The 22,159-nt window shown below is 37.0% G+C and overlaps 1 protein-coding gene across 16 annotated transcripts in view; it reads left to right on the top strand.

The window, feature by feature from the left end:
- Positions 1-22,159, top strand: part of CDC14B (cell division cycle 14B) — a 128,189-nt gene that overhangs the window by 5,533 nt on the left and 100,497 nt on the right. For 3 of the 16 annotated variants that reach the window (XM_055579030.1, XM_055579029.1, XM_055579026.1), the window contains exons 1-2: positions 7,452-7,522; positions 8,787-8,872. The exons of 10 other annotated variants lie outside the window; for them this stretch is intronic. The gene's annotated coding sequence lies outside the window, so the exon portion shown is untranslated. Of the gene's footprint in view, positions 1-7,451; positions 7,523-7,584; positions 7,752-7,813; positions 8,873-22,159 lie in introns of those variants that run through there. 3 more of the 16 variants (XM_055579027.1, XM_055579028.1, XM_055579025.1) reach the window with 3 other exon arrangements.

Genomic DNA, 22,159 nt, shown 5'->3' with positions numbered 1-22,159 from the left:
AGGATGGAAGGAAGGCACTGGTGCATACCAGTGACATTTCTTGGACATTTCTGACATAGTCTCAGGGGAACTCTGAATTGACTGGACTGGTGTTTTCTGGAAGATTTTTAAGAGATTATCTAGAAATTTCACAGTTGTCCATTTTTCCCTCTGAGGAATTCAAGATGTAATTTTGGCAAAATTGATGCAACTTCTTTTTGGGAAAGTCTTGATTACCTGCTTTTTATTCTTTCTGACAGATAAAGCTGCTTCACAGTTATATATAAATGATTTATTGAACATCTAGTTATTCCTCTGCTACTTTGTAGACGATGCAAGACAAATAGTATTTATAAAGTTGAATTTAGATGAATAATTATCTAGTAAACTTGGAAAAATAAGCAAACTAAGTACACAATTCAGGTCCTTCTGAGCTCATGCTATTAGGTTGGTACGAAAGTAATTGTGATTTTACACTGTTGAACTTTCCTGCTTGATATTGGGATATATTCTTACATGTGGTTATGTTATACATCGTTTTAATGTGTATTTCTTGCTTTTTTTTTGGCTAATGACATTACTTGCTGTTTATTTTATACTATGGAAATCAAAAAGCAAATTTAAGTGATTTTCTTATTTGAGTTCAAAATGGATCATAAAGCAGTGGAAACAACTCACAACATGAACAACGCCTTTGGCCCAGGAACTGCTAATGAACGTACAGTGCACGGGTGGTTCAAGAAGTTTTGCCAAGGAGACAAAGCCTTGAAGATGAGACGCGTGGTGGCTGGCCATTGGAAGTTGACAACGACCTACTGAGAGGATCATCAAAATTGATCCTTTTACAACTACATGAGAAGTTGCCGAAGAACTCAAGCCATTCTGTGGTCTTTGGGCATTTGAAGCAAATTGGAAAGGTGATAAAGCTCAATAAATGGGTGCCTCAGGAGCTGACTGGAAATCAAAAAAATTGTCATTTTGAAGTGTTGTCTTCTCCTATTTTATGCAACAACAGCAAACCATTTCTTGATTGGCTTGTGATGTGTGACAAAAAGTGGATTTCATAGACAACTGGCAACAACCAGCTTAGTAGTTGGACCAAGAAGAAGCTCCAAAGCACTTCCCAAAGCCAGACTTGCACTGAGAAAGGTCATGGACACCGTTTGGTGGTCTGCTGCCGGTCTGATCCACTGTAGCTGTCTGAAACCATTACATCTGAGAAGTGTGCTCAGCAAATTGTTGAGATGTGCTGGATAAAAACTGCGACACCCGTGGCCGACGTTGGTCACAAGAAAGGGTCCAATTTTCCACAACAGCGCCTGACCACTCACTGTACAACCCGCGCTTCAAAAGTTGAACAAATTGGACTATGAAGTTTTGCCTCATCTGCCCTACTCAGCCTCTTGCCAATCAACTGCCACATCTTCAAGCATCCTGACAACTTTTTGCAGGGAAAATACTTCCACAACCAGCAGGAGGCAGAAAATGCTTTCCGAGAGTTCGTCAAATCCCGAAGCACGGATTGTTTACGCTACAGGAATGAACCAACGTATTTCTCGTTGGCAAAAACGTATTGATTGTCACGGTTCCTATTTTGTTTAACAAAGATGTGTTTGAGCCTATTTGTAGTGATTTAAAATTCACGGTCTGAAACCACAATTACTTTTTCACCAACCTAATACTTTGCAAGTTTGCCATCATTATAGCCCTAATTTTCCAGATATTTCATTCCTTCAACATGTAATGAATACCTACTCTGGCAGGCTTCCCTCATCCCTACCCGCCCCCTGCCCACCCCCTCTTAAGTGCTTAAAATAAGTTACTGCTAGAGATAGTCCCTGCTCTCATGGAGGTGATGTTTTCTGCCTTATTTGAAAAAATAGAACTTGGAGGGTTTGAATGAGAACTAGCCTGTAGGGGAACCATAGTATGGTTGAAATCTTTGGGGAAGAAAAACTGATGGTAGAGTTTTTAAAGAGTTATTCTAGTAGTTAGGCTCAAGGACACCAGGGAAAGCTGGTGTTTCCCCACTCAAGGACTGAACACAGCTAGATTGTCAATAACCTTTTGGAGCCTGGATTCTCTCCTCTGTTTAAAAAGTCTGCAGAGTTGTTGGGAGAATGAAATGAAAGGGACGCATGTTAAGTGCCTGGCCTGGTGCCTCCATGACAACCAGGGCTCCTAAAATGGTCTCTGGTATACCAAGTGTGCTAACAGTGGGCAAGGCAGGGGGTACAGCGGGCATGCTGAGGCAGTCAGTCATGGTTGGGAGGGTTTCAGGCTCAGAATCAAACATTTCCCTCGTATGTGTGCTTGCACAAAAGGTTCGGTGACTCAGAACAGTGAAAATGCAGTCTGTCCCTCCCCCTGCTTCTGAATGTGATCTTCAGGGCAGAAACGCTCCAGATGAGGCTGGCTCAGTATTTGTCAGAGCCGCGGAGGAGGTTTGGCGCCGAGCTGATAATCTTCTCTGCCTTGGGAAAAACATTAACGGTTTCTCGTCAAAGATTTCTTGTAAGAGGAAGAATAAAACAAAACTCTTCTGAGGCTATTGTTATGTATTTTTATTATACTAAAGAGTTCATATATTGCTTACTATTAAATCGCAACCAAGTTTACGGGGGGTGGGGGTGGGGGAGTTCTTCATAAAAAATGCAAAGACCTCATGGGAGAGCCTCAAGTAGAAGGTTATTTAAAGTTAATTATTTACTGATGAAGTACAAATTTTTCACAGTGGCTAACTTAAATCTTGACTGTGCTCTAGTACCTTCATTTTAAAGAGTATTTCACAGATCCAAAAGCATTGATACTGGTGGTGCTCTTGGCAGACAGGGTGTTTGTTTTGGGTAAAACAAATTACCTTTCAAGAGGCCTTTCTAATGTTTAATGTGTGGCACAGAAACCAAATTTATTTGGAAGGGGTGGGAGTCAGAAAATAATATAAATAAGATAGGAAATGATAGCTTTAAATCTACTTTTTTTTTTTTTACTACACTGGGAAAAAATAATTTTAGTAGCCAGTATTTTGTTTTTCTTCCCATGCTAGCTACAGAATATTTTTGATCTTAGTAAGTCCTTTAAGACCTTCACATTAAAATTACTTTTATAATTGTCTTTAAATAGAAAGGAAAACTTGGGTAGATTGGTTTATCTCTATGTCAGAGCTGGTCCTCACTTAGGTCAGACACCCTTATGAGTGAGGTAAGTAGGTGCAGGGGTTGCTGAGGGTGAAAAGTGGAGAGATTGTATTGAAGACAAAGAAAGTGGTGCAGCAGGAGATAACCAATTTTCAAATACTATTTCTTTACATTTTTTGATTTTTAGCCTCCAAGGTTGTTTAGTCTAATTTATTTAATTTCTTGAAGTGCTGACCATATTAGCCAGGGATTAACTTAGAAAACAGTTTCCAAAGTGAAGTTGATTTTAACTTCTGAAATACAAGGTTATTTAACTGGAATGTGTACATCTCATCTCGATTCTCAAGTTTATTTGAAAGTTTTAAGCCCTTCTCTCTCTCTCTCTCTCTTTTTTTCTATAGCTTTTCATGGATTCTGCTCCAACAAAGGTATTCAGATCATTGACTATACTTTGCAGTTCTTTGATGATTTTAAAACTGTAGATTTAACCTGTTAGTTGTGACTCTTGGTTCCGTCCCTTCCTGTTTGCTTGTTTTAATTTTAGTCTTAGGTAGCAGTTTTAGTTTTTTTTTTAACTGTAAAGTATCTTTTGTATGTTTACAACTTAAGTTGAAATCTGTCTTTATATGAAAAGTTCTGTTGGTTTCTGTTACAGGTAATGCTGGAAGTAGTGTCTGTGATATTTTGTTGGGTTAATTATGAATGCTGTGTTTTAGATGGTAGATGTTTTTGGTAATACTAAACTTTTATTTAAAATGAATCTCACTTTTGTAGGCATTTGCTGAAAGGATACTTAGAATGAGCTATTGTAACAACTGTTCTTGATCCCCACCCCGCCCCACCGCAGGTTAGTTATTTCTTGGCATTTCTTTGCTTAGAGGCCAGGCATATATCTTACAGTGTTTGATAAGAGGGAAATCTCATGAAATGCCAACTTGAACTTTGGGAACAGGGGAGTTCTTTTATATCCTATTTTTAAAAAATATTCTGATTCTTTTTGATTTTCAACTACAGTTATTTACCAAAAGAACAAATCTGAATGGCCCATATATTATTTTCAGTTAAACATTTTCTGACTTTATTCTCTTCATCTTTTATTCAGCTCCTTTCTTAGTATCATTCATATTCTAGAGGAGCAGTTCTGTTAGAGTTCTTTATTCACCAGTCAGTTCAAAAATTTGGTCCAATTGTCTTTCAGTCTGAAACGCTGAACAAGTTAGGCAGGGTAAATTTGTTCTAATTGCATAGTATCACATATTTATTTCATTTCTCAGATAGTTTACTTTTATACCATTAAAATTTGGTTGACAATGTACTTTGCACAAAAGAAAAACATCTTGTTCCTGATGCTGATGATATTTGTTGTTCCTTCAAGTTCTAATTTGAAACTAAAAGTACTTTCTTGGCACTGCTATGCAATTTATGATATTGATCTTTTTATATCCAATCCATAATGCTATAATATCATTACAGATTATGAATTCTGCAAAGTCCTTTATTTTAGGACCATCTCAGCTGAATCATTCTCTGCATTTTGCTCATTTATCCTCATTTGTATTCGTATAAGTTGTGCTATGGAATTTATTCAACTAATATTTATTGAGCAACTGCTTTGAACAAGGCACTGGGCCAAGTATTACTGAGGAAGGGAGGAGGGGATGTGAAGGTTTATTAACAACATGCTTGTTAGCACTAAAAGATTGAGAAAGGAATATACTCAAGTCATTATCTCAATGAAGACAGGCAGTGAAGGCATAAGTCATCATTAAGTAATTTTGCTCTTTAGATTTAAACAGCATGAGTTTTATAGAAACTTGTGATGGAAATGTCACTTGATAATTCCTACACACAAAGTGAATTATTTTTTTCAATATGTGGTGAAAATGATCTGTCTTATGGTGTCTTTCTCATGCGTGTTTTTAACCTTTAAAAGAAACGAGAAAAAGCTTCATTTTGGTATATAACTAGTCATTATATTTATATATATAATATGAATATATGCATGTGGTTAACAATATACTGAAAACTATATCTACTAAAACTAAAGTGAAAGTTCTAGATTCCAATTAATTATGTATCTCTAATTTGAATGTCAAAGTGTCACATAGGACATAATTTAAAATGAGATACTTTGTTTTATTTTTAAGAATATCTTATTTATTGGTAAAGGAGGTAATTACAGAGCACCTTTTAAGTTGAGTATTGCTTCTTAAATTAGAGGCACTAAAGATGAAGATGGCTAAATATTTTAAGAACTAGATTTGGTGTGTGACTTAAACTGAAAAGCATTCTGATTTTCACGTTCTTTTATAGGTGCTGGGGAAGAATTGCTTTGATTCAAATGTGTAACAGAATTAACATTATGATTTTACATTTTGGGAGCTGTTCTCAACTGCTCTTAGAATTTATATTGTACTATTGTCATTAGCTTTTTGGAAGCACCAAGTGAAACAAACATCTTAACATGCATTTATTTCCTTTTTGACAATAAACTCAAAAAAGCTTAGAATTTAGCTAGCAAACACAACTGAGGTTGGGATGTTATTATATTCTAATTTGAAACTACTGGGGTTTTTTTTCTCTGTTGTATTTTTCTTATCTTTCTTTTTTATTTTTTAAATTATGAAAATAAGATAACACATTTACAGGCAACTTGGAAACTTGGAAAATACAGAACAAAGTTACATATAGTTCCACTGTACATTATAATTGTTTGTTTTAGTAGATAAATTAAGATTTTTAATTGGAGTTTCAATATCAAACTCTGAGAAATGAATAGAATGAATGTACAAGAGAAGTAGAAGAATATAGTAGACCTGAAAAGCATTATGAACTAATTCGACTTAATTAAGATTTATACAATTTTCACACAATAGTAGGATGCAAATTCAATTCAAATTCCCATATAAGCTAGGAGACACTGGAACATATCCAAAGACATAAAACCAGGTGCAGAAATTTCATGCTCTAAAGGTATTGAAATTATACAGTGTTTTCTTATTACTGTGGAATTATGTTAGAGATCAATATCAAAAGATGAATCAAAAAATATGAAAATGACCCTCATATTTTCAAGTGCAGTGTGACATTTACCAGAAGAGATCTATGGCTTAGCCATTGAAAGTCTCAATAAAGTTAGAAGACTGCAAAAACACAGAAAGTGATTGCAGAGAAGAGAGCATTTAAATGAGAAATTAGTATCAAAAATGAAAAGTTAATATCAAAGATATTTTTAAAACTCCCATGTATTTGGAAATTAAATGTCTGATTTTAAAATGAGGGGTATATCTAAGAAGCTGTAACAAGGAAAATTGGAAAATGTTTGTAATAGAATAAAAATGAAAAGAGAATTTACCAGAATTTGTTGCATGCAGCTGAAGCTGATCAATGTAATTAAATACAAGGTGGAGTCTTGAGTAATGTATGAAAACAAATAATGTACACTGGCATAAAATTTTGTGAGATTTGAGCAAAATCTGTACTTTAGTTAATAATGCTGTATTACATATTAATTTTCTGTTTGTTTTTTTTTTTTACAGCATAATATTTCTTTATATTCTCAGAATTGGATTAGAAGTTTCAAGGGTCATTTAATTTTTTTTTTAATCACTAAGACAGAAAACTTGCTAGACTTTTAGCAGCAATAGTAGATGCTAAAATACATGGAAGTATATAAAAATTTTGAGTGAATATAAATTTTAAATATAGCATTCTATTTACACTGAGTCAAATAAGTGGAATCAAAATATAATAAACTTTTTAGCTAGCAAGAATTCATACGTTTTAAAAAATATATACATATTTTATATATTTACATACATAAAGAACACTAAAAAAAAGAGAAACGGACAGATTGGAAAACGTAAACTAAATGAAATGGGAGCACTGAATATGAAGTAGAAAAAATGAAACTAACTAGATAAAAGATCATCCTATAGTCCGGGTGTTTTTAAACATGGCTGCTTCTTAGAAACACATCTGGAGCTTTGAAGAAAAACAGTACCGGGGCATTTGTATTTTTCAAAAAGTTCCAAGATAAGTCTGATTTGCATCTGGATTTTAAAAAGTAATTACAGGTTTTTCTATTAAATGATAGTTTTTGTGATACAGAATTCTATTATTTTTCTATTGACCAATCATGATAGTTATTGCATTAAGCAAAAATCACAATAGTAGAAGACATTTATCAGTTTTCACAATCAATAGCTTCACAAAAAATAAAATCATTATAGTTGCAATAATGATCTTATAAGATCATTATAATTGCAAGCCATAATGGAAACATGATTAACCTAGTAGTATAAAATAATCACATACAGTTTGGAGGATTAAGTAGAGTGATGTGGTAAGTGGAAGTGCATACATGCAGGTATTTTCATCTGCCCACCCAGTCTATGTCTTATAAGGTAATTATCAGTCTGTATAATCCTATTACCATTTTTTTAAATTGTTTTGGACTTATTTTGTGTAGGTCTTTTCCTTGTCTTGTATTTCCTGCCTAGTGAAGTTCCTTTAGTATTTGTTGTAAAGCTGGGTTTGCGGTGCTGAATTCAGTTAACTTTTGCTTGTCTGTAAAGCTTTTGATTTCTCCATCAGATCTGAACAAGAGTCTTGCTGAGTAGAATATTCTTGGTTGTAAGTTCTTCTCTTTCATCACTTTAAATATATCATGTCATTCCCTTCTAGTTTGTAGAGTTTCTGTTGAGGTATCAGTCGATAACCTTATGGGAGTTCCCTTGTATGTTATTTGTCGTTTTTCCCTTGTTGTTTTTAATATTTTATCTGCCTTTAATTTTTGTCCATTTGATTTGTCAGTTTGTCTTGGGGTGTTCCTCCTTGGGTTTATCCTGCCTGGAACTCTCTGTGCTTCCTGGACTTGATTATTTCCTTTCCCATGTTCGGGAAGTTTTCAGCTGCTATCTTTTCAATATCTTCTCAGGTCCTTTTTCTTTCTCTTCTCCTTCTTAGGCCCCTGTAATGTGAATGTTGGTATATTTAATGTTGTCCCAGATGTCTCTTAGGCTGTCTTCATTTTTTTCATTCTTTTTTCTATATTCTGTTCTGCAGCTGTGATTTTGACCATTCTGTCCTCCAGGTCATTTATTTGTGCTTCTGCCTCAATTATTCTGCTGTTGATTTCTTCTAGTGTATTATTCATCTGTTTGTTTGTTCTTTAGTTCTTCTAGGTCTTTGGTAAACATTTCTTGCACCTTCTCCTTTGTTTTCCCAAGGTCCTGAATCATCTTCACTATCATTATTCTAAGTTCTTTTTCTGGAAGGTTACCTATCTCCACTACATTTAGTTGTTTTTCTGGGGTTTTATTGTGTCCCTTCATCTGACACATAACTTTTTGCTTTTTCATCCTGCTTAAGTTTCTGTAATGTGGTTTTTGTTCTAGCTGTGGGATTGTGGTTCTTCTTGCTTCTTCTGTCTGCCCTCTGATGGAGGAGGCTAAGAGGGTTGTATCAGCTCCCTGATGGGAGGGACTGGCAGATGGAAAAACTGGGTCTTGCTCTGGTAAAACTTTAATCCAGTTGTCTGCTGATGGGTGGGGTTGTGCTCCCTCTCTGTTAGTTGTTTGGCCTGAGGCAACCCAGCCCTGGGGTAGGGCTCTATGGTAGGGTTAGTAGGCACCTCCAAGAGGACTTATGCCAAGGGGCCCCTTCCAGGACTGCTGCTGCCAGTGAGCCTATTCCCACGGTGAGCCACTGCTGACTGATGCCTCCACAGGAGACCCTCCAGCACTAACTAGCAGGTAGGTCTGGTTCAGTCTCCTGTGGGGTCACTGCTCCACTCCCCTGGGTCTTGGTGCATGTAAGATTTTGTTTGTGCCTTCCGAGAGTGGAATCTCTGTTTCCCCTAGTCCTGTGGAAGTCCTGTAATCGAATCCTGCTAGCCTTCAGATTCCCTGGGGATCCCCCTTCCCTTTGTTGTCCCCAGGCTGAGAAGCCAGATGTGGGGCTTAGAATGTTCACAGCAGTGGGAGAACTTCTTTGGCATTATTGTTCTCTAGTTTGTGGGTTACCCACCCAGCAGATATGGGATTTGATTTTATCATGATTATGCCCCTCCTAATTGTCTTGTTGCAGCTTCTAATTTATCTTTGGATGTATCTCTTTTTGGTGGGTTCCAGTGTCCTCCTGTCAATGGTTGTTCAACAGCTAGTTGCAAATTTGGTGCTTTTGCAGCAGGAGATGAGCACACATCCTTCTACTCTGCCATCTTGAGCTGGAAATCTAACACAAAGTCTAATTTTAAACTATTGTGACTAAAAAGGCTTGAAGTAAAAATCCACTCAGGATATGTTTGAGTGCATTTTATAGTTTCTTCCTTGCAATGGGTCCTGCAAGAGCTGTGATAGAGATTTCATAGTTGACCCCGGATCTCTGGGAAGTGACATTAGTACACAGAACTTGGTGATATCTATATCTATATATGAGTATCTCTCTATATCATCTGTATTGCATGGAGGACTTATCTGTGAATTTCATGGGCACTTAAAGACAGATGCCTCTGAAATAGTAGGATACTTGGAAAAGAGGTGTGAGCTGTGTTATAAAAGATTCTCTAATATTCCCATGCTGAACCCACAAGAATTGTTCTTGATCATAGTAACACACAGAAGTCTGCTTTCTCCTTTCTCCTGAGAGTACTATTGCCACTACTCTGGTGACGTTTGTGTATATATAGGATGATTGCTGGGACTGGAGATAGTTTCTATTCCGGCATGGGGAAAATATCCTCTTCTTCCCTCCCCCTTGTGTCCTGCTCTTATTTTCCAATAGTAACAAATGTCAAGACACTGCAGTTAATTTGAGTGAAAACAACTTTGCTCCAAAATGGAAAAATACTGTATTTAATGAAATCTGTCTTACTCAAGAGGGCAGGAAAAGGGAGATAAACCTTAAAGCATTATTTAATAGGACCTACTCAGATTATTTTGAACAGATACTTTTTTAGAGGCTAAATTAATAGATTCAAAAAACAACCATTTCCAGGCTCAGTGCTAAAGGATTTTTTTAAAAATACTTTTGGGAATTTCTAAAATAAAAATGTTAAATATTCCAAAGGCTAAGCAATAAACTTGGATTTAAAAAAAATCCATGCTTTGGATTAAGGATTGTATTTTAAAATTATTTCAAAAAACAAGTATTATTCTAACATAAAGATTTATGAATAGGATTAATAAATTTAGTTGTTTTATGCCACAAAGTGAAAGTGAAAGTTGCTCAGTTGTGTCTGACTCTTTGCAACCCCATGGACTCTACAGTCCGTGGAATTCTCCAGGCCAGGATACTAGACTGGGTAGCCTTTCCCGTCTCCAAGGCATCTTCCCAACCCAGGGATTGAACCCAGGTCTCCCTCATTGCAGGTGGATTCTTTACCAGCTGAACCACAAGGGAAGCCCAAGAATACTGGAGTGCGTAGCCAATCCCTTCTCCAGCAGATCTTCCTGAACCAGGAATTGAACAGCAGGCAGATTCTTTACCAACTGAGCTATCAGGGAAGCCCTTTTTGCCTCAAAAGCAATTTTTAAATAATGCCAAATTATGGTGTACCTTTTACACAACCCATTTAACTTAGCCATATGTAGTACTGCTTTGTTGTTGTCATCAAAACATTTTACTAGTTATAAATAGGCATACATGAAACTGCAGTCAGTGTCTTGTTTCTTCTACCTGTACCCTGCAAACAGACTGAGTTAAGGATTCCAAGGCAAGTACTTTCTTTAGGAGATGGTCCCAGGCAGTTGTCAAAGTAGAGTGAATAGGTAAGTGAGAGGATCAGGAGGTGCAGGCCATAGACAGTTCATTGTCAAGCAAGTTTCTATTGTGGTAGCTGAAGTTTGAGCCCACGGGAAATCTGGGAGCCACTATAGAACAAGTGAGGGTGGAGGGAGCTGAGGGATATTTGTACATGAGTAGCTCAGAGGGTGAGTGATAATTTTGAAGTGCTGTGAGAGCAGTCCAGATGGGCTCTGCAGGTGGGAGAAGGTCCTGAAAGAATGTTGGTATCATTAGATTATGTGCTGAGAAGAGGAGAATAGGCGGGTGACCCCTGCAGTTGCTTATGGTATAGTTAAATTTTTTTCTGCGTGTGCTTAGTGCTACTAGTGTGTCCTTAGCTACTTAGCCCTCAACCATTATCTGAGTTGAATGTGTTATTGTCACTGTGCTTTGTCCTGGTGGGGCAATTTTGATTGCAAATGTTGAGAAAAGGCAAGCATTATGACAGTGCTATGACAGAGCGCGTTAGAAAGACCCAGTAGGAGAGTACTAAGCTGTAAGACGCAAGCTTAAAGAGGCCTTTGCAAGGAATTGTTTAAGGAAACAAGGTGTAAAGATTTGTGTGTAATTAAGGATAGTTGGAAGTTCTTTGAATTAATGAAAAGCTTAATAAAGAGCACTGGACCTTGGAGGTTTAACTCCCAGTTGTGCAGTTAGCATCTAGAAAAATCAGGACCAGAGACAGTCCTGACTTCACTGACTGTGATGAGGTCGGAAGGAGCTGAGCCATTGTCAGTGTAGAAAGCCAGATCTGATCTCCTTGAATGCTGCGGATTCCGTGCAAGTGCCGTTTCCAGGAACTCCTCATCCTCGGCTAAATGGAGTTTGTGGCTATGAAGTCAGCTACCATATGTCCTTTATTTCTAGTAAAGCCAGGTAGCGAGTGTTAGGTACTCTTGTGAATGGTTCAAGATAAATAAACCTATTGATTTATTAATGATTGCTCAAGAGTTTAACATCACTGTATAAAGTGTATACAAAGTGTTACACAGATACAAAATGGGGGAAATTACAGTTTACCTTATGTAGTGTAAATAAGAGTTCTTTTCCTACTTTTGGATGCTTTTCACATATAAATAAAGCTTTGCATAGCTCATTTTCATTTTCTTTGGAAACAGTAATTCAGTCTGTTGAAGGAGGGGCAGTGCGGGGATGGGAATCTTGTTAAGAGGTGGAATTTAACAATGCTGAAGCTTTCACAGAGGATCAAGATTCATTATTAAAAGCCTTAACTTTGGAGACATTAGAGATAATTTTTCATCATTTTCCTGAATATGAGTGGGCAGCTTTTAGAACCTATTAGAAAAACTAGTGCTGCGGATCTTTCCTGCCCTACGTAATCCTGTTCCTTGTACTTGAGGTGCATTCCTGATCCTAGGTTCCTGACATGTTTATCATTGGTCCATGCAAGCCCCTTTGTTAGGCTTTCTGGTTTTGAAATATGGCCCACTAAACGGCACTCAGTATACTCTTCACCTAGAGTTGCCTGTTTTTCCTTTTTTTATTTTTTGAATAGATAATACATGCACATGGTTCACAATTTAAAAGCTACAAAAGGATAAACAGCAGAGAGTAAGATTCCCACTCTCATCTGTCACCTAACGGCTTATTTCCCCTCTTCAGGATCAGTTGGCAAAGCTTGACCTCCTCTACGACTTACCAGAGGTTTTCTATGTATTTACAAATATATGTATGTTTGTGTGTGCAGATGTATGTATGTTTGTATCCTCGCATGCAAATTATGGTCCATTATTCCCACTGATCTGTACCTTGCCTTTTTTTTTTTTTTCTTTACTGCTCTTAGGTTGCTCAGTGAGCACAGAATTGGAACAAAGCAAGCTGGAAGATCCTAGTTGGTCATGCTTTCAAGCTGCTGTAAATTAAGATGTGATGATAAAAGCCTCTGAGTTAAGTCAGTGTCTGCTTCATGCTAAGGCCCATGCTAAAACCCGTATCTGTCCTCCACCTCCAAATAAAGTCTCTTAAGATATAGGTGCTCCTTTTTAAAAAGACATCACATAAAAGAAAAAGATCAGTGATTTTACTAGCATGAGTGGTCTCTATCAGTTAGTTTAGGCTTGGTTATACTGTAGTAAGGGAGAAGGCAATGGCACCCCACTCCAGTACTATTGCCCGGAAAATCCCATGGATGGAGGAGCCTGGTAGGCTGCAGTCCATGGGGTCGCTAAGAGTCAGACACGACTGAGTGACTTCACTTTCACTTTCCACTTTCATGCATTGGAGAAGGAAATGGCAACCCACTCCAGTGTTCTTGCCTGGAGAATCCCATGGACGGAGAAGCCTGGTAAGCTGCAGTCCATGGGGTTGCACAGAGTCGGACACAACTGAAGCGATTGCACAGAGTCGGACACAACTGAAGCGACTTAGCAGCATACTGTAGTAATAAGCTCCTCCTCAATCTCAGCTGTTTAAAGTGACAGTGAAAGTCACTCAGTCATGTTGGGTTCTTTGTGACCCTGTGGACTGTGTAGTCCATCGAATTCTCCAGGCCAGAATACTGGAATACTGGAGTGGGTAGCCGTTCCCTTCTCCAGAGGATCTTCCTAACCCTGGAATTGAACCCAGGTCTCCTGCAAGATCCCCTGGAGAAGGAAATGGCAACCCACTCCAGTACTCTTGCCTGGAGAATCCCATGGAGGGAGGAGCCTGGTAGGCTACAGTCCATGGGGTCGCAAAGAGTCCGACAGGACTGAGTGACTTCACTTTCACTTTCACTTTCTCCTGCATTGTAGGCAGAGTCTTTACCAGCTGAGCCAGGACCGAAGCCCTTAGTTTAAAAGAAAGATTTAATTCTTCTTTCTGTTTCACAGCCATGGTGGATTGGCAAGGGTTTCTGCTTATTGTAATTGTTTGGGAACCGAGGCTTATAAGCAGAACAGTCTCTAATACAGCTGGTCTCTGTGCCAGAGGGGACAAGAATGCTGCGGAGTGTCTTGATCAACAATTAAATACCCATTTTCATTATAGTTCATTGGCTAGAATTATCACTTGGTCCCACCCAACCACAGAGAGACAGGAATGTGCCTTTTAGGTGAACAACATTAATGACTACCACAGTTAGCCTATTAGATTTTTCAGTGTATATTTGTATCTCTGTAAAGAGATATATTTTTATATGAATAAGATAAACATGAAATAATTTTATCATTACTTTTTTTCCACTTATGTTACAGCAGAATCTTTCATTGTCCTAAAAATAAGTATGTGTCTAAATATGTCTTCCCTGATAGCTCAGTTGGTAAAGAATCCACCTGCAATGCAGGAGATCCCTGTTGGATTCCTGGGTTGGGAAGATACCCTGGAGAAGGGAAAGGCTACCCACTCCAGTATTCTGGCCTGGAGAATTCCATGGATTGTACAGCCCATGGGGTTGCAAAGAGTCAGACAAGACTGACTTTCACTTTTGCTTTCAAATATGTCTTAGAGGACGCATATTATCTCAGTATATGGATATATAGTAATATATTTCTTTGTGGCTCCTCTACTGAGGAAAATGTACATTAATTTTCATAAAATTGGTAGAAATATTTATAGGTTGTAAGCCATGGATTCCTATCATGGTTTCTAGGTTGTAAATATAAGCTCTATTTAGAATAACCCCTCTTCATCCCCTTTGTCCCTTCATAAAGTACCTTTTCATAGTTTTTAAAACTTGGTTTATTTGGTTTGTTTTGTATTATTTTTGGCCCAGCCGCACATCTTGTGGGATTCCAGTTCTCTGACCAGGGATTGAATCTGGATCCTAGGCAGGGAAAGCATGGAGTCCTAACCAGTATTGGTTAGGACTCGATATTATGGATAGGTAAATACTGTTGTCCCTCAGTATCCACTGGGGATTGGTTCCAGGAACCCCATGTATATTACTAGGAAATTATTATCTATGATGATTTACAAATGTGTTTTCTGTTTGTCATTTGCCTTTTGATTATCTTAGAGTTGTGATTCTGATGTGTTTTGCCACACAAAATCTGTCAGGGAATCGGCTACTTGTTCCTCTTATGGCTTCTGGATTTTAAGTCATAACTTTTTCTCAACAAAGTGATTAAGTAATTGTTAGGTGTTTAATTTCTCCCACCCTGGCCTGTATGCTGTTGTTCTTAAGCATTTTACTTACATGTATATTATAAACCCCGTGATACATAGTTTTTACTTTTGTTAAAACAATCAGCTTTTAAAGAGATATAATTGAGAAAAATCTTATGTGTTTACCATGTGGTTTCCATTGCTAGTGCTCTTCATTCCTTTGTGTAGAGCCAGAATTCCAAAAGGTATCATTTTCCTTCTGCCTGAAGGATTTTTTTTTTTAACATTTCTTATAGTTCAGATCTCTTTTATCTTTTGAGTGTTTAAAAATGCCTTTACTTTTGAAAGGTTTTTGCTTAGTATGGGATTCAAAGCTGGCCTTTCTCTATTTTCTTTCTGCACTTTTAAAGACCTTGTTCTGTTGTCTTGTCACTTACATTGGTTCCTACAAGGAATCTGATATCCTTATCTTTGTTTCTCTGATGTAATACATACTTTTTCCTCTGGCTGCTTTTAAGATTTTCTCTTTATCACTGGTTTTGAGAATTTGATTATGGCATATTTTCCTTCACTTTGTGCTTAAAACTCTTTGAATTTCTTGTATCTGTCAGTTTAAAGAGTTTATCAGTTTAGGAAACTTTCAACTATTATTTCTTTAAATATTTTTTTCTGCCTGTTCCCCTTCCTTAATATACAATTACTTATATATTAGGCCTTTAAAAATATATATATTAGGCCATTTTAAGCTGCCCAAGAGCTCACTGATGGTTCAATTTTTTTGCATTTTTTTTCCCCCTCTCACTTTCATTTGGATAGGTTTACTGCTATACCTTAAAATTCACTAATATTTTCCTATTTTTTTATCAGCCATTAATCAAATCCAAAGTAATTTTTATCTCATAGATTGCAGTTTTCATTTTTAGAAAAGCTCAATTTAAACCTTTTTTTGTAGCCTCTGTGTCTTTTGTTTTTTTTTTGCTCTATTTAAAAAATAAAAGCCCTTTGAGATATAATTCACATACCATATAATCCAGTCATTTAAAGTGTACGTTTCAGTGGTGTATTTTTTGTAATACATTTTATGTAGTATTTAAATGCTAAATATTTTAGAAAAATATTATTTGGGGGGATAAATAGGATATTTACAGAGTTGTATGACTATTCTCATAATCTAATTTTAGTACATTTTTGTTACTCAAGAAAGAAACCTTGTACCTAATAGCAATGACTTCCCATTCCTGAACTTCTTCATTCCAGCCCTGGGTAACCACTAATCTACTTTCCGTCATTGTAGATTTTGGGTATTTCATAGAAACAGGATTATGCTATTAGTGATATGACTAGTTTCTTTTACTTAGCATGATGTTTGTGAGGTTCATCCATCTTGTAGCATATACCATACTTCATTTCTTTTTATGGCTGAAAAATATTCCATTGTATAACTAGATCACATTAAACATATGTGTACATGTGTGTGTGTAAGCTTATGTGGACATATATTTTCATCTACTTACTGAACATACGAACGCTGTTATGATAACTTTTAATTTTTTTTCTTGTAATTCTAACTTGTCCCTCAGTTCTAGGTCAATTTTGATTGATTGATTAGTTCTTCATAATGGGTCATATTTTTCTGGTTCCTTGCATGCCTGGCAGTCTTTGATTAGATGCTAAATTTTGCTTTAGTGGCTGCTGAATATTTTTGTATTTTTATAAATCTTACTGAGTTTTGTTCAGGAGTACAGTAAAGTTACTAATTTCATACTTTCAGTTCTTGCTTTTATGATTTATTAAGTGGGGCTGGATCAGTGCTCAGTTGATAACGAATTATTCATTATTGAGGCAGGACCTTCCTGAGTCTTACCCAGTGGCCTGTGCAACTTAGGAATTTTCGCAGAATGGCCTGGGAAGACAAGTACTCTCATAGCTTGTATGAACGCCAGACGCTGTTTGCTGTAATCCTTTCAGATGGACTTCAGTAGTGTCCTAACGTGTGTTCTGTACTCTCAAGTATTGGAGTTTTTACAGATCTCTGAGATTCCCTCAGACTTCCCAGGTAGCTCAGTAGTAAAGCTTGGGTTCGATCCCTGGGTTGGGAAGATCCCCTGGAATAGGAAATGGCAACCCGCTCCAGTATTCCTGCTTGGAAAATTCCATGAACAGAGGAGCCTGGTGGGCTACAGTCCATGGGGTTGCAAAGAGTCAGACATGACTGGGCACACACGCACAGGTTCCCTCTCTTTTCAGCCTCCTTCTCTTTGGTACTCTGTACTGTGAACTTTTGCTGCTTGGTTCCTTGGATTCAGTTTCATCACAGCTCGGTGTCTGATGGGTTCTGCCTTGGTTTATCCTTTCTGTGCAGTAGCCATAAACTGGGGGTAATTGTACGGCTGATTTTTTTTTTTAATTTACTGTGTCTTGGGGATTGCTGCCTTCCATTGCCTGATATCCAGAGTCCTGAAAACCATTATTTAATGTATTTTGTCTGATTAAAACAATTTTTTAAAGGAGGAATGGTAAATCAGGTCTCTGTTATTCTATCTTGGCTAGCAGTGGAAATCCTGTTTTCTTATATATTTTCTGTTTTCATTTCATTTAAATATTGTCTCCATTTGAAATTTATTCTGCTTTGATGTCATGGAATTGCTTTTATTTATTTTTTCAGGTGGCTACCTAATACTGTTTATTTATTCAACATCCGATTGGATTTTTCATCTTTGTCATGTGTTGAGTTCCTGTATGTGGCTGGTCTATTTCAGAACTTTTGTTCTGTTGTATATATATCTATTGGGTACTAGGAATAGTCTGTATTAGTAATGGAGTAATATCTGATAATGCTAACTTCTTCTTAGAACTCATTTTTTAAAAAACCAACTTTTTCTCCAGCTATTCCTGTTTGTTCTTGCATATCTTTCCATATGAATTTTAGGATCAACTTGCCTATTCCATAAATAAACAAAAAATCTTGCTGGTTGCTTACATGAATTAACTTGGACAAAAAAAATCTTCAGGATGATGGCTCTCCTGTCCGCAAACGTGGTATATCTTATTGTTTGCTCAAGTCTCAATAGCTCATTAATGTGTTAAAATTTCATACTGTACAATGTCTTACACTTTTAACAAGTTTTAACCCTTTTTCTTAGGTACTTTAATCTTTGTTGTTACTGTTATAAATGGGATTTTTTCCTCTTCTGTTTATTTCACCTATAATAGTTTTCTGAGCAATTAGCTGAACTGTTTATGAAGAATATTTTAATTTTACTTAGGCTCCACAGTTTCTACCAAAGGGTTTGGAAGGTAGAAGTGGCTAATCAATGTTTAGATGTTAGAATAAAGACCGAGGAGTTAGTATAACTACATTAATACAACATTTACAATGTAGATGATTATCTCATGGCTTTGTTTGTAATTATTAAAGTTTAGAGATTTATCATTCTGATCTTGTTGGTATTTTATCTTAATTTAGCCCTTGTAAATAAGACTCTATTAATACCCTTGTTTAGCTACCTGTTTTTGAAGTATGTAGATTAAGTTAGTATGGCTCATAGTGATTGTATTCAATGAACAGATTTCTTTATTTCATAGGTGAGTTAGGAATTTGCTTCTGAAGCAGAATTGCCTTTTAAAAACTTAGAGTTGTACATGGCTGTAAGAAATTAAAGCAAAGACACAAATAAATGGAAAGACTTTCCCTGTATGTAAATCGGAAAACTTAATATTATTAAAATGTCCATACTGCCAAAAGCAATCCCTGTCAAAGTGCCAGTGGCATATTTGTAGAAATTGAAAAAGCATCCTAAAATTCATATAGAAAGACAAAGCTTAGGCTTTACACTTTTGATTTCAAAACATATTGCAAAGCTATAGTAATCAAAATAATATGGTACTCAGCAATAAAAAAGGCAAATATTTTAAAAACTCACTGTACCAAGTGTTGAGGAGGATGTGGAGCATTTAGAACTCTCATATACTGTCCTGAGGAGTGTGAAATGATACAACCATGATGGAAACCAGTTGGTCAGCTGCTTAAAAAGCTAAACATACATGTCCCAGTGATCCCACTCTTAGGTATTTACCAAAGAGAAAAGATAACACCTGTCCACACTAAGACTTCTACATAAATGTTCAAGGCAGCTTTCTTTGTAATAGGCAAAAATTAAAAACCAAGAAGTATCCATTACCAGGCAAATGGATTATCAAGTTGTTATATATTCATACAATGGAATAATACTATTCAGCAATATAAAGGAAAGAACTGTTGATAAGTGCAGCACACCGTATGGACCTTGAAGTCATTAGGTGGAGTGAAACAATACTGATAAAAAGAAGCATATACTTTTAAGATTCCATTTATATAAAATTCTAAAAATTCTCAAATTGTTTTAAGTGACAGAATATAAATAAGTGGTTGCCTATGGATGGATGTCGAAGGGGGGATGGATTACAGAGGCACAAGAAGAAACTTTAGATGGTAATGAAAATATCTATCTTTATTCATTGTGTATATGGATATCAAAGTTGATTTTAAATATGTGTAGTTTATTGTGCATAAAGTATATCTAAATAAAGATATTTTAAACAGTAAAAGCAAAAGATAAAAAACAACAAACCAGTATTATACTGGCATAAAGACAGATATAGAAACAATGGAACAGAATAGAGCCCCAGAATAAACCATCATGTATATGGTCAAATACTTTTAAACAAAGGTGCCAAGATTGCACCATAGGGAAAGGATAATCTCTCAACAATGGTGATGGGAAAACTGGGTATTAACATGCAGAAGAATAAAGCTGGACTCTAACCTTACATCATATACAAAAATGAGCTCAGAATTTTGGTAAGACCAAAAACTGTAAAACTCCTATGAGAGAACATAAGGGACTGAAGTTGGCAGTGATTTCTTGGATATGCACCAAAGCACAGGCAACAAAGGCAAAAACAGGCAAATAGGACTATGTCAAACTTCTGCTTATTAAAGGACAGAATCAATACAGGGAAAGACAACCTATGGAATGGGAAAAATACTTGCAAACCATGTATCTGGTAAATGAGTTAATATTAGGTGTTAAATATCCAGAATATATAATTACTCCCACAACTCAGTTGACTTCCCTGGTGGCTTAGACAGTAAAGCGTCTGTCTACAACATGGGAGACCCGGGTTTGATCCCTGGGTTGGGAAGATCCCCTGGAGAAGGAAATGGCAATCCACTCCAGGACTATAGCCTAGAAAATCCCATGGACAGAGGAGCCTGGTAGGCTACAGCCCATGGGGTGTGTAGCTACAATTCAACAGAAAATAAACAATCCAATTAAAAAATGGGCAAAAGTTGAATAGACGTTTCTCCAAAGAAGATATACAAATAGCCAATAGATTGTACTGAGCAAAGATTTCAGAGTCTTTCTTCCTGTACAATCTCCTTTACTCTCACACTGAACACTTCACTTCTGACATTTCTGGTTTTCCCGGCGCCAAGCAATTCTGTGACACCAGCTGGGTGCTCCACAATTTAATTCTGACAGTATCTATCTGTTGCTAGTGTCAGAGCTCACAGGTTAAGTACTCAGTCCCACAAGACTACGCACCCCCTGCCAATCAGAAATCCATGTTGTTACCTGTGCTTTGACCAATCAGCTGGGTTAATAGAAGGCTTTCAGTGAACATCCCACTTTCTTTCTTCAGTTCAGTCGCTCAGTCATGTCCGACTTTTTGCAACCCCATGAACCGCAGCACGCCGGGCCGCCCTGTCCATCACCAACTCCTGGAGTTCACTCAGACTCACATCCATTGAGTCAGTGATTTCATCCAGCCATTTCATCCTCTGTCGTCCCCTTCTCCTCCTGCCCCCAACCCCTACCAGCATTAGGGTCTTTTCCAATGAGTCAACTCTTGGCATGAAGTGGCCAGAGTATTGGAGTTTCAGCTCTAGCATCAGTCCTTCCAATGAACACCCAGGACTGGTCTCCTTTAGGATGAACTGGTTGGATCTCCTTGCACTTTCTTTCATAAGTTTCTGCAAAGGTTTGCAGCTTCCAGCTCTCCTCCTGGATCCCTCAGGGTGTTTCTTCTGTGATGTCATAGCTCCCCAAGGAAGCAAAGTTTTGAAAGGACTTGAGCCTGGAAAACTGCAAGTAAAGCATCTTCTTTGTATGATAACTTTTTTGGTGTTTTTCTTGCGCCTCTTTCTTTTGCAGAAAAAAAGCTAAAATACTAATCTTGACAGATATATAAAGTAAGCAGTTTTTGGAAGTCACTTACTTGAACCATTTAATTATTTTTCCATAGGCTTACTTGAGGCCACATTTTTAGGGCAGTTATTGTTACGTATGCAATGATTTGGGATACATTTGTTGAAAGTTTTGTTTTACCCTGTTGTCACAAGTAACCTTGGGTAAGTTACTTTTCTTCCTTGGCACTGCCTCCAGTCTAAAATGCGAGTGATAATACCTATATCATATGACTGTGGTGAAAAGTGAGATAATGTGTGTAGTGCCTAGATTAGGATGTACTCATAGATGAGAATTTCCTTTTCTTTGAACCTTGTCTGTCCTTCCATTTGTTAAATTTGTTTGTTAAACAGGCATTTTCTGAGTGCCTGTTGTGTCCTAGGCACTGTGCTAGGTAGGGTGTGTTTCTGACTACAGGTGCTCTCATTCTTTTCAGGCAGATGGGAAGATCAGAGTTGTGCTGTGAGCCTGGGGACCAAAGGCCCTAAAAGCAGGAGCAAAGTCATAGCTCCCTTGCTTTTGTGCTGCTGACAGTGGAGTCCTTTGTCTCTTACTATCCACTTGTCAGAAGGTGTAGATTAGAAACCTTAAAACCAGATAGGATTTAATTCTTTGGTGTTCTTCATAGTAACCATTAACCACATGTTAGCAGATATTGAACATTTCCATCACTGCAGAAAGTTTCATTGGGCTTTGACGTGCTTGGTAGTGTGAGTGAGTTGGATTATTAGTTTTTAGACTAGAGATATAAGAACTCCAGAATATTCTGCTATGTTTATTTTACTTAAAGCAAGTCTTAGTTAGAGGCTTATGATGTGATATTAAGTCATTTTTCTCCTTATTCTCAAGCCAGAGTACTTTTAAAATAATCTGGCTGATAGAATATAAGAAATGGCAGATAATCTTTCTATTAAAAGATAGGCTTTAGTTCTATGAATTTTCCTTCATGATTTTAGGAACACTTTGTAGGCTTTTTCTTTT

This window comes from Bubalus kerabau, chromosome 4 (genome assembly GCF_029407905.1).
Source record: "Bubalus kerabau isolate K-KA32 ecotype Philippines breed swamp buffalo chromosome 4, PCC_UOA_SB_1v2, whole genome shotgun sequence".
NCBI lineage: Eukaryota > Metazoa > Chordata > Mammalia > Artiodactyla > Bovidae > Bubalus > Bubalus kerabau.
This window is presented reverse-complemented; position numbering and strand designations above follow the sequence as displayed.